The 12,778-nt window shown below is 35.1% G+C and overlaps 1 pseudogene; it reads left to right on the top strand.

Moving 5' to 3' along the window:
• The first annotated feature begins 1,121 nt into the window (after positions 1-1,121).
• Positions 1,122-2,899, top strand: LOC114206361 (cytochrome c oxidase subunit 4 isoform 1, mitochondrial pseudogene; annotated as a pseudogene).
• Positions 2,900-12,778: the final 9,879 nt, after the last annotated feature.

Raw genomic sequence — 12,778 nt, 5'->3', positions numbered from 1 at the left:
TTCTCCTTCTCCTTCTTTTTAGGTAGACAACCAAGTTATATTACTGAAGATTGGGATGCTCTTTTCTAATAGATACATGAGTGCCTGTACAAAATTTAGATACAAAATTTAATTCCTTTTCTTTGTCATTGCATTTTTTAAAAAGAGTATTAAGCTGCTATTAAATGAGAAAGGTACTAATGTTACCAATGGGAGAGTGTGTGTTTTGTGAATGGAAGTCTTGGTCCTTGGATTTTCCACAAGAAGATTTAGGTGGGAATCTGGGCCCGAATAAAGACAGGCAGAAGGGAAGTAGCCAGCATAAAGCAGTTTATTATAGTGAAAGTACACTCTCACAGTGGGAAAGTACCATGAGATGCACCATGAGGTGGAACTGGCCCTCGGTTCTTTTGGGGTTGCATATTTGTTGTGTCTGTCTGGGCTGGGAGGAGCCAAGATGTACAGTAGGGTGGTCTCTGATGGAGGCTGCTTCTAATCATTTGGGGAACCCCCCCACAAGTTTGGAGAAGAGAGTTTTTGACCCTACAGGGTTCGCTCCCCAACTATCATGGCAGCATTTTCCATGGGGATGGAGGCTATAACTTCAATGCAAATACATTATTGAGTCTAGGGGTTACCCTGAGGCAGAGGAGGAAGAGGAGAGTGCATGCTTTCAACCAGTGGCTCTTGATCTGTCAGCCCCAAGGTCTTGGAAGCCACAGGTCAGGGTGCTGTGTCCCTGGGCTTAATTATCACCATCCTTGCCTCTAGCAAATATCTCTATCATTCCCCTTCAAGGACTTGGGGCTCTGCCTTGGGGCATTCTTCCCACTGCTCATGTCTAGCTTCTGCCCAACACTAACTGATATTATTTCTGGTTTCTAATTTTAGTGAGATTAAGTCAAGAGTTTAACTATTAAGTTTAAAACTGACCATGGACAATAATATATCTCTGAAATTAGACTTGAAATCTGAAGATTTAGAGACAGAGTTCTGGAGCTCCCTGGAATTATTGTATTAGCACTAATATCAGGAAGAATCTGTCCAGGATCAAGAAGCAAAAAATAGGGGCGCCTGGGTGGCTCAGTCAGTTAAGCGACTGACTCTTGATTTCAGCTCACTTGTGATCTCAGGGTTGCGAGATGGAGCCCAAGTGAGCCCCATGCTGAGTGTGCATCCTGCTTATTATTCTCTCTGTCCCTCTTCCTCTGCCGTCCCCACCCTTGCAACATGCTCTCGTGCTCTCTCTAAAAAAAAAGCAAAAAAATGTTTATCAGAGGCATGTATAAGATTCACCAAATCAGCGTGAAAGGGAAGAGTTTAAATGCTGGAGAAGGACCAGACAAATAACACATTTCTAGGCAAGCTAAGACACAATGGGCTGCCATTAAATCATGAATTAACACTAAAACTACACGCTAGTTAGAATAGATCATTATTTGTCTTTTCTTTCTCAGTGTATTTATATTCAAACTGTTCATACATAATTAATAAAATTCCTTGTCTCTATCCTATATCGTTGTTTATTGTAAACAATCAGATTTAATAATAAATAAATGCATTTTTAAGAGGTAAGTCTTAGATTAGGACACCAATATGACATTGTAATTATCATTCTGGTGAATTTGTTTCTAAAGTGAAATAATAAGACTTTACAGCATTGTTTCCAAGAGAAGTTCTGTCTCGATTACTGCAGCAAATAGATCCACAAGTACACCAGGATATAGAGTCTACCTTCTTGTAGTCCTTTCTGAAAATCATACCACATCATCTTATTACTAGTTTGCTTGTGAAATATTGATAATGTCATGCTCATGGGAACATTGAATATTGTGTACCTTAAAAATAACATGATTTGCAAGCAGTGTCAGAGTTGTTGATTCTTTATCCAAAAACATAATTTCCATATTATGGAAATTCACTACATACAATTTCACATTTTTATTTTTATTTTTTTAAATTTTTTATTGTTATGTTAATCACCATATATTACATCATTAGTTTTTGATGTAGTGTTCCATGATTCATTGTTTGCGTATAACACCCAGTGCTCCATGCAGTACGTGCCCTCCTTAATACCCATCATAACCCATCCCCCCACCCCCCTCCCCTCTAGAACCCTCAGTTTGTTTCTCAGAGTCCATCGTCTCTCATGGTTCGTCTCCCCCTCCGATTTCCCCTCTTCATATTTTTATTTTTGCAGATAATCATGGATAGTTAAGAATAAACAGATTTTTGCCTTCTAAATGGCCACGATAACATATTGGAAAATATATCTTCTGATGTACTATTTTCTTCTTCAACATAGACTTCCAGCAAATCTGTCAACCTGAAATTCCTGTTTCAATTTTGAGTACAATTTTAATTCTTTTATCTTTGGATCAAAAATTACACTTTGGAGCAGTGGACAGTGGTGGCAGAATGTTGCTTCCAGAGTGTTTAGCCTAATTGGCAAGTGAGCAATTTCCACTCAGTGTGTGTAAGAGCACATGGAAGTGCCCTGAAGAATGAAGACTACAGTCTCCCCCAGTTATGTCCACTGGCTATCCCCTGCCTGACGTGCCCCACATCAAGACCCTCTCTGCTAGAAGGCTTTGTAAGAGGAGGAGAGGGCCCCTTGGAGCAGCCTTTCCATTAATGAAAAAGTTGAATTGTACCACATTAAGTTAAACTAGAGCTTTTCTGAAATGAACAGGAGCAGGAAGAAGTGGAAGATGATTGTGGGCACCACCATGATCTTCATGGACTTCCTCACTCTCATTTTGATCTAGGAGAACACTATGTTTATAGCCCCATCCCCGACACCTTGGAAGAGGAGTGGGTAGCCAAGCAGACCAACAGGATGTTGTACATGAACGTCAGCCTAATACATAGCTTCTCAGCCAAGTGGGACTACAACAAGAAGGAGTGGAAGAAATAGGAGCCCGCCACTCACCCATCTGAGCCTCACCTTGTTCTGCCACCTCCATGCATCTCTGTGTATTTACTGGAAACAGTTATGTTACAGTACCAATGCTAATAAATGAGCAATTTATGTGGGAAAAAAATTGCACTCTGATTTCTGTGTAACTCTGAGTAAATGTCTGTCTCAGGTAATAGACCAGACTATGATTGAATGTTTGATCTGCTCAGTTTTCTGGGAAACACATATCACTGCTCCATATAGATATTGTAAGGAAGTTGATGTTTCCGTAACTTTCACTAGTTCTCTCATTTGTTGATCTTGTCTCCTGTGAAAACAGTCTGGTGTCTTTTCTTTTTCAGCACCCTCCTCAAACTTATTTGAGTTATTTGGTATTTAATTTTCACTTTCATATATTCTTGTATCTATTTTAATATTGCTTTGCTTTTATGTCTACACATACAGGATGTTTTCATGTTTAAAGCATCGTTTAAAAATTCATATATTCAGACAGAACTGGAGGGGCAAGAGAAATTTCAATCTGCCACAGGACTTACTTTCTGATTTCCACAATGGCTTCATATAGCAGACACTTCTACAGTGGCTTTCATTTTGTTCCTTTTTATTCTCTGTTGCTACAACTGATGTTTTAGAATTACTGTAATTTCTCTTTAGGCCTCTGATAGGATTTAGCCTCACTAATTTACAAATACGAAAAGGTGAAATTTTTAGGAATTTTCAGTGTAAATTCCAAACATGTTTGTGGAGTTGAACATTGGAAAGTTTGTGAAAGGCCCTAGATAAGATGGAATCAGAAATCACTTTACTTACCTTTTTAAATGAATCATTCCTTTAATGATCAGAGCTGACTAATAGGAGTGATAAGCATTCATTACAAATTTCAGCATCAGATTTCCTCTTTCACAGCTGGGCGCTCTGATATGTTAAGCATCCATTCTGTTAGATTCTGTACTAAGATCAGTAAAAAGTGACCTCTCTGTTCTATGATCATAAAATGGTTAGATGTCCCTCATATGAACTTCCTCAGCAACTGGACCTGCTCCAACTTGACACAAACTCCAAGCATTTGTTGCCCTTACTCTCCATTTATTCCTAACACTTAGATTAAGGTCATTCCATAGTAAGTTCTTGCTTTAAAAATAGTTAAGATGTACATATGGCAAACAAGCATGTGAAAAGATGATCAGCAATTTAAAGATTTTATTTTATTTAGAGAGTGAGCTAGAGTCCAAGCAGGGGGGAGGGACAGAGGGAGGGAGAGGGAGAGCAAGGTTCTCAAGCAGACTCCCGGCTGAGCTTGGAATCCAACGCGGGGCTTGATCTCATGACACTGAGATCAAGACCTGAGCCAAAATGAAAAGTCAGATGCTTAACTGAGCCACCCAGGTGCCCCAAGATGATCAACAATTTAAATAATGAAATACCACTAAAGACCTATTAGACTGACTAAAATCCAAAACACTGACCATAGCAAATGCTGATGAGGTTGTGGAACAATGGGGACTTACATTCATTGTTGATGGGATTGCAAGGTGGTACAGATACTTTGGAAAACAGTGTGGCAGTTTCTACAAAACTAAACATACTGTTACCAGCAATCATGTTCCTTTATATTTATCCAAAGGAGGTAAAAACTTATGTTTACACAAAAACATGCACACGGGCGTTTATAGCAGCCTTATTCACAATTGCCAAAACTTAAAAGCAACCAAGTTGTCCTTCGGTAGTAGATGAATGGATAAACTCTGTTACATAAAGACAATGGAATATTTTTTAGCACTTTTCAGTGCTAAACAAGCTATCAAGCCACCAAAAGACATGGAGGAAACCTAAATGCATATCACTAAGTGAAAGAAGCCAATCTGAAAAGACTGCACACGGGAAGATTCTAACTATATGACATTCTGGAAAAGGCAAAACTATGGAGACAGTAAAATGATCAGTGTTTGCCAAGAGTTTGGGAAGGAAGGAGTGAATAGGTGGAGCATAGGGGTTTTTAGGGCAATGAAACTATTCTGTATGATAATGTAATGGTCGATACATATTATTATGCATTTGTCAAAAGTCATATAATGTACAACACCAAGAGTGAATCCTAATGTAAACTATAGATTTTAAGTAATAATGCATCAATATAGGCTCGTTGATTGTAACAAATGTAGCACCCTGATGCAATATACTAATAATCAGAGAAACTGTGTGTGTGTGTGTGTGTGTGTGTGCATGTGTGTAGGGCTGGTGGTAACAAGAACGTATATCCAAACTCTCTCTATACTTCACATTCAATCTATCTATAAATCTAAAAGTTCTTGAAAAAATAGTCCATTATTTTTTAAAAAGTTGTTGAATAAATAAATGTTTTGTAAAACTTGATTACATTTTAAATCATCACAAGGCATTTTAAAATTAAAAAAATCAAAGTTAATTTTGGTTAAATTAAATTAAACATTCAGTGCTTTCACCTAGAACATCTGGTTGGAAATCTGATTGCTTGACTGCACCTGACCAGGTTTAATTGAAGAATGAACTTTCTCCAAACTGCTGAATACAATTGTGCTCTGAGATCCTTTAATCCTAGGACACACTCTCCTTCAGGTTCATAGGTAACATGGGAAAGTTTACTATTTCTGTCATGTCAAGTCAGTACAGTACCAGACTGCCCCAGTGCTTTGGAGCTGATTCACACTGCCTTATGGTAGTTGATTTGTTGCTTTTCTTTCTAATTCCCTGATACCATGTTGTCTGAATTTGGTAATGATGGAGTATTTACACCATGGATGTCAGCAAATGCTACAAATCAGTTAATTCCTTTTTTTCTTTTCTGGTTTAGCTTAGAGAGCTGGCTTACCAATATACCATTGATTAATAACTTAAACTTATTATAAAACCTCCTCCACAGAAAAGACAAAAAGATGACACTTATTATATAAATATTTTACAGAAAAAGACCATTTTTTCTACATATTTTTATCCTCTCAATTTTCTAGAACCCTAATAGTAGTTTGATTTAGAAGTTTCTTAAACTGCATTGTAATAGCAGAAGTGAATCAAGGGATCATAAAAGCCTATAGGCAATATAGATTGTGCGTTAGCAGAGAAGTCCATAAATGATTAATTGGAATAACAGAAGGAACTGAAGGAGAATCTATATGCACATGCCTGAAGCACTCAAACAATTCTGCCTTAAGGTAATTGTCAAAACCTGGTGATGAAAAGATGATGGGGGAGAATACTAAAGTGTATTTTTTTTCGTGCATGCCTAGTGGACTCCATGTTCTTTTATATTAAGCCTATATAACATTAATGCATATTGAAAGAATTATAATACCAGGTTGTAGAATTTCAAATAGCAAGATAAAGTTTAATGGTAAATTGAGAAAAATAACTATATGGGGACAGAATGCAAAATCAGTAGCACATACGTTACTAATTATTAAAAGCAATTAATACACTAATTTAAAATGCACAAAATTAATTGTGCCAGGCACTGTACTAGGCATAGGAAATACAAAAATCAACTCAGAGCTGGTAAAAGTTCCTAAGTGGTGGTATGTAATAAAGAGACTACAAATTCCTCTGGAAACAGTAACAATGTCTGTCTGACAGTTACTTACTCTGCCTGTTTTTCAAGATCTTGATATTTTTGAGAAATATTTGCTCAGTACCTTGTGAAATGTCCTTTAGTTTGGGTTTGAATAATGTTTTCTCATGATTCGACTGAGGTTATCGATTTTGGAGAAGAATACCACAGAAGGGATGTTGCCTTCTTATAGCATCATATATCAACATGCCTATTTCAGTGATGGTAAACTTGAGCATGTGGTTAAGGTGATGCTGTCAGATTTTTCCACTGTAAAGTTACCCTTTTTTCCTTTCTATACTCTCTTCTTTGAAAATTAGTAATTCCAGCCAACACTCACAGGGAAGAGAAGTCTTACCTTTTAGTGGGAGAAGTATCTTCATATATTATTTGGTACTCTCCTTTAAGGAAAATTTGTCCTTTCTCTGCCATTATTTATTTTCTCAATCATTTATGTATATCAGTATGGACTCACTGATATTTATTTAATGACTTGAGTTATAATCCAATACTATGTTATTTATTTTGATGCTCAATTGTTCCAACTTTGGCCATTGGGAGCTCTTTCACATGGCCTTCTGTATCCTGATATTATTTATTTTTTTATTTTAAATTTTTCCTGTTTTAGCACTTATTAACTTCTAATACTATAAAGTGCTCCATCTCATCACCTATTTTTCCCTCCTTTAGGCTTACTATCAGTAATTTCTTCAAGAATATCTAGTTCCTTTTCCTGGAGAATGGGTATTTGTAAACTAAAACCTGAGTGCTAAGTGTGCTTATTTCTGCTAAGACCTCACTGCTTCTACATCCTCTCTAATATACACCATATTTGTATCAGTCTGTATTCCATTCTGGGATCCTCCAATATCCTGGTTAATTTTTACAATTTTCTTAATTAAAGATCACTCTTTGTGATATACAGATATTGACAAATACAAAAAGTCATGGATCCACCAATCCAGTACCATACAGAAGAGTTATTACATAACCCGCAACATTTCCTTGCACATTTCATTTTTTTACTGAAGTATAGTTGATATACATTGTTATATTAGTTTCAGATGTACAATATTGCTATTGGACAGTTTTTTTACATTACCCAGTGCTCACCACCATAAGTATAGTTACCAAATGTCACCATACATAGTAATTACACTGTTATTGACTGTATTTTTTTCTTTAAGATTTTATTTATTTATTTGACAGAGAGAGAGAGCACAAGCAGGGGGAGCAGCATGCAGAGGGAGAGGGGGAGGGAGAAACAGGCTCCCTGTTGAGCAGAGAGCCCGAGATGGGACTCCATCCTAGGACCCTGGGATCATGACCTGAGCCGAAGGCAGACACTTAACGACTGAGCCACCCAGGTGCACTTGACTATATTCTTTATGCTGTACTTTTCATCCCCTTGACTTATTTATTTTATAACTGCTTCACCTGTTTTCTTCACCTTAATCTCCTTCACCTATTTTTCCCATCTCCCCCACCCCACCCTTCCCTCTGGTAACAACTAGTTTGTTTTCTGAATTAATGAGTCTGTATCTGTTTTTTCTTTGTTTGTTTTGTTTTTTAGATTCTACATATAAGTAAAATCATATGGTATTTGTCTTTCTCTGTCTGATTTATTTCACTTACCATATACTCTCTAGGTCCATTCATAATGTCACAAATGGCAAGATTTCATTCTCTTTTATAGCTGAGTAATATATATATTGTATATATATATACACCACATTTTCTTTATCCAGTCATCTACGTATGGATAATTAGGTTGCTTTCATGTGTACATTTCTTTTGTAGGAAACTTTGCTCTCTTCAAAGTCCAGAAAAAAAATCATTGAACTATTTTCTTTACCAATAGTTTTGCCTTTTCCAGAATATCATATACATGGAACCATACAACATATACACTTTGGGTATGACTTTTTTCTTTCAGCAGAGTGTCTTTAAGATTCATCCATATTTGTTATAAACATCAATAGCTCATTCCTTTTTATCAGTAAATAGTAGGGAATATTATTCCACATGTTGAAAGAAATCTTAGTTACTTCCAGTTTTGGGAGATTATAAGACTGCTATAATCATCCATGCACAAGTTTTTGTGTTAACATAAGTTTTACATTTACATATGTAAATACCTAGGAGTGTGATTATTAAGATTAGGTTACAATATCAAGTAAAATGCAGATACCTTATCACCATTTGCATTTCTTTATCCTCCCTCTTTTATGACATAATTATCTAAAATATTACCTCTACATACAATGAGGGTCAGATTAAACCATTTTATAATTATTTTTGCTTTTAACAGTCAGACACAATTTTAAAAATTCAAGAGAATGGTTTTATTTTTACTAATATGTTTATGCTTCCCATTACTCTTTCTTAATTCCTGATGTTTTATATTTCCTTCCATTGTAACTTATTTCCTGCATCCCCCTTCCAAGCAGGTTCTGTCAATGGTACTCTGAATTCCGCCTCCCTTAGTAATGAGGTGGCAACCCACCCACATTTGAATTGTAGCCCACAGAAATGAGTCAGGAAATGTATTCTGAATCTAAGCAAATAGCTACCTCCTAAAATAGGAGATTTATAAAGGAACCATAGTCTTATAACACAAAATATTTTTAAGGTGGAGTGCAAACTTACTTGTCATTCTAAGAAGTTATATCAGGCAAGATTTAATCAGACAAGGGTCCTGTAGGATATTTATATTAAGAAGTTTATTGCATGGGCACCTGGGTGGCTCAGTTGGTTAAGCAACCGCCTTCGGCTCCGGTCATGATCCTGGAGTCCGGGGATCGAGTCCCACATCGGGCTCCCTGCTGAGCAGGGAGTCTGCTTCTCCCTCTGACCCTCTTCCCTCTCATGCTGTCTATCTCTCATTGTCTCTCTCTCAAATAAATAAATAAAATCTTTAAAAAAAAAGAAGTTTACTGCAAAAAAATTGGCTTATCTGATTCTGGAGGCTAGCTAGACAAGTCTAAAAGTCATAGGACAGGCTGTCAGGAAGAATAAACTGGAGCTATTGGGGATGGGCTAAAGCTGCAGTCCTCAGGGGAATTTTTTTTTTCTATAGGGAAGCCTCAAATATGCTTTTGAGGCCTTTCAACTAAATGAATCGGGCCCACCTAGATTATCTAAAATAATCTTCAACTGATTGTGAACTTTAATCACATCCATCAAACACATTCACTGCAACCCCTAGATTGCTAGGGACTATCCTCTAGTCAATGAACACATCATACTAAACAAAATCTCAATTTGAATTGAGACACTAATTTGAACTGACACTAACACAAAGATGACACAGGTGTTGGAATCTCTGGCAAGGATTTCAAAACAGCTGTCATTTAAAATAGTCTAATGAGCAGTTACAAACACTCTTGAAACAAATTTAAGCTATCAAAAATCTCAGCAAAAAAAAAAAGAGAAGACAAAAAAGATTCAAATGAAAATTTTTGAATTAAAAAGCACAATAATCAAAATTTTAAAAAATCATTGGATGGGTTCAATATCAGAATGGAAACAACAGAAGAAATAATGAATTTGAAGATAAAGCAATAGAAATTTTACAATCTGTATATCAATGAGAAAATATATTGAAAAAGAATAAATTGATATATTGAAAAAAGAATAAGTTGTGAGACAGTAAAAAAATTCTAATAACGGAATTATTCATCAGAGTCCCAGAAGAAGAAGAGAAAAAATTGTGGCACTGAGAAAAAAGAAAAGAAAAGAAAAGAAAAAAAGTAAATATTTGGGGCTACAAACTCCCTGAATTTGGTGAAAAACAAAACATAAACCCTACAGATTCAAAAAGTTGAACAAACTGAAACAGGACAACATCAAAAAAATCTATGCCTAGGCACTTCTTGATAAATTTCTGAAAATTAAAGACAAAAATCTTGAAAGCAAACAGAGTGAAACTATGTGTTACCTGTGAGAAACGACAATTCAAAAGGCAGTAGATTTCTCATCAGAAACTGAAGAGACAATAAGAAAGTGGCACATTATTTAAGTGCTGAAAGAAAAGAACTGTCTGTTCTTTTATTTTCTTTTCATATTCTACATCCAGCAAAAGTATACTTCAGGAATGAACGTGTATAAGATCATTTCCAGATGAAAGAAAGCTAAAAGAATTTTCATCAGCAGATCTGCTCCAAAGAACATCTAAAGGAAACTCTTTAAACTCCAAACTTTTACCAGTTACTATTTCTGAGAATTAGAAGAGCAGGAGAGAGAATTAAAGCACATGGCAATTATTTTATTTTAAACGAATGCATCGTTCTATGATTAATGGTTTAACAATAAGATATATTTCACATTTTGAAACTTTGAAGTATGAATTTTGAAAGGATCCAAAACAAGAGTAAGATTATAGTCCAGATACAATATCTTCAGACAAAGCAAAGCTTGAATTTATAAATTAATAACCAAAAAAAACTACAAAAAATAGGCAAAGAAAATGAACAATTTATAGAAAATTAAATCCAAATGTTACTAAATATATGAAAAGATTTCCAACTTCCCAAGCAGTCAGAAAAATATAAATTAAATAAGAGTAATCATCATTCTATACTCCATCAGATTAAAAACTTTTAAAGGAATGATTCTAATCATAAAGATGTTTACTGAAGCATTGCTTGTTGAGATAAATAGTAGAAACAAAAAGAAGGCCATCAATAAGTGGAGAGTTGAGTAAATCATAATTTACACCAATATCCAAACACAGAACACTGTACTGACATTTATTTCTTTTTAAGTTTTTATTTAAATTCCAGGTAGTGAACATATAGTGTAATATTAGTTTCAGGTGTACAATATAGTGATTCAACACTTATATACATCACCCAGTGCTCATCATGATGAGTGTACTCCTTAATCCCCATCACCTCTTTAACCCATCCTCCCACCCGTCTCCCCTCTGGTAACCTCCATTTTCTTCTTTATAGTTAAGAATCTGTTTCTTGGTTTGCCTCTCTCTCTCTTTTTTCTTTCCCCTTTGCTTATTTGTTTTTGTACTGACTTTTAAAACTGTATATTAAATGTATAACAACTGACTTAGATTTTTATGACATACCAAAAAATGATAAAGCAAAATGCAGAAAAGTGTGTATAATATAAACACACTTTTTAAAACATAAAACAAAAATATGTAGGTGTGTAACTGAATGTATATATGTATGTGTACATGTGAATATATTTGTATATAATTATGACCATGGGGCTCCCTATGCAAGGATTCACATTGCAGAATTAACATTTGTTACCTGTGGTAATATGGGTGGGGTATGCATGAGACAACAATAGAAAGGAGTGTATGTAAAATAAAATGACTCAGTATATTTTGGTGAATTCAACAATAAATTAAGGCTCTGAAACAATAAGGAGACAACTAAGCACAAATTAGGAGCAAACAATATCCAGTGTGGAAAACACTGTAAAAGTTGCAAACCTGTCCTCCTACTGAATATCTTAATGAAACATATGGTATCAACCACACTGGTTCAAGGTTATTAACAGCTCCTTAGAGATAAATATTTTAAAATTAATTTCAGAATATATTTTATATGTACATATTAGTTTGTATAGAAATATGTGTAGTACATTATATGGCATTTTCACTTAAAATAATGAAAATGAAATAAAACCACAAGGAAGCTTATTTTTCTTATGTACTTACCAAATTTATGCCTTTGAGCACAATGCATTTGGGAGTGGTGGAGAGGGAGTGCAGCAAAACAATGTGAAATTCTCCCATGAAAGCATATAATTTCTTTGCTTCTGAAATTGTCAAACTTCCAAACTTGCAGATTTGTACTTAGTTTAAAATGTTTCACAGATTTTATACTCTAGATGGGACAAACTACCTTCTGAATAAAAATTGTATGGAGAAACCCATGAAACCAAATGGGAATCTATATCAAAGCTAATTACCCAACTAAGTGTGCTGAGTGAATGGGGACTCCAGTCAGTTCTTAGCTGATAGAATTACAACATCTGAAATGATTTCCCTGCCAAAATACATTGGTCTGAATTGAATGAAATCTGAGTTAGATGTAGTCTCTGCTGATTCCATAAATAAATAAGTAAATAAATAAATAAATAAATATCTCAGTGCTCAAAATGAAAATTCCTAGTCTCAGTAATGGAAAATTAGGACAATGTATTCCTAAAAAGGAAATTTGAAAGGTTTCTATTATCATTATTGCCCTTTAAAATGAGTTACAATTAAACCTAGTTTGGGGATAAGTTAAAACAACCAGTAAGATACCAGTTTTATGCAAAAAAAA

The sequence above is a fragment of the Eumetopias jubatus genome, unplaced genomic scaffold, assembly GCF_037043125.1.
Source record: "Eumetopias jubatus isolate StellerSeaLion01/CBP00866 unplaced genomic scaffold, mEumJub1_p1.0 scaffold_7, whole genome shotgun sequence".
Classification (NCBI taxonomy): Eukaryota; Metazoa; Chordata; class Mammalia; order Carnivora; family Otariidae; genus Eumetopias; species Eumetopias jubatus.
The sequence above is the reverse complement of the archived record's forward strand: the minus strand, read 5'-3'. Positions and strand labels throughout refer to the sequence as shown.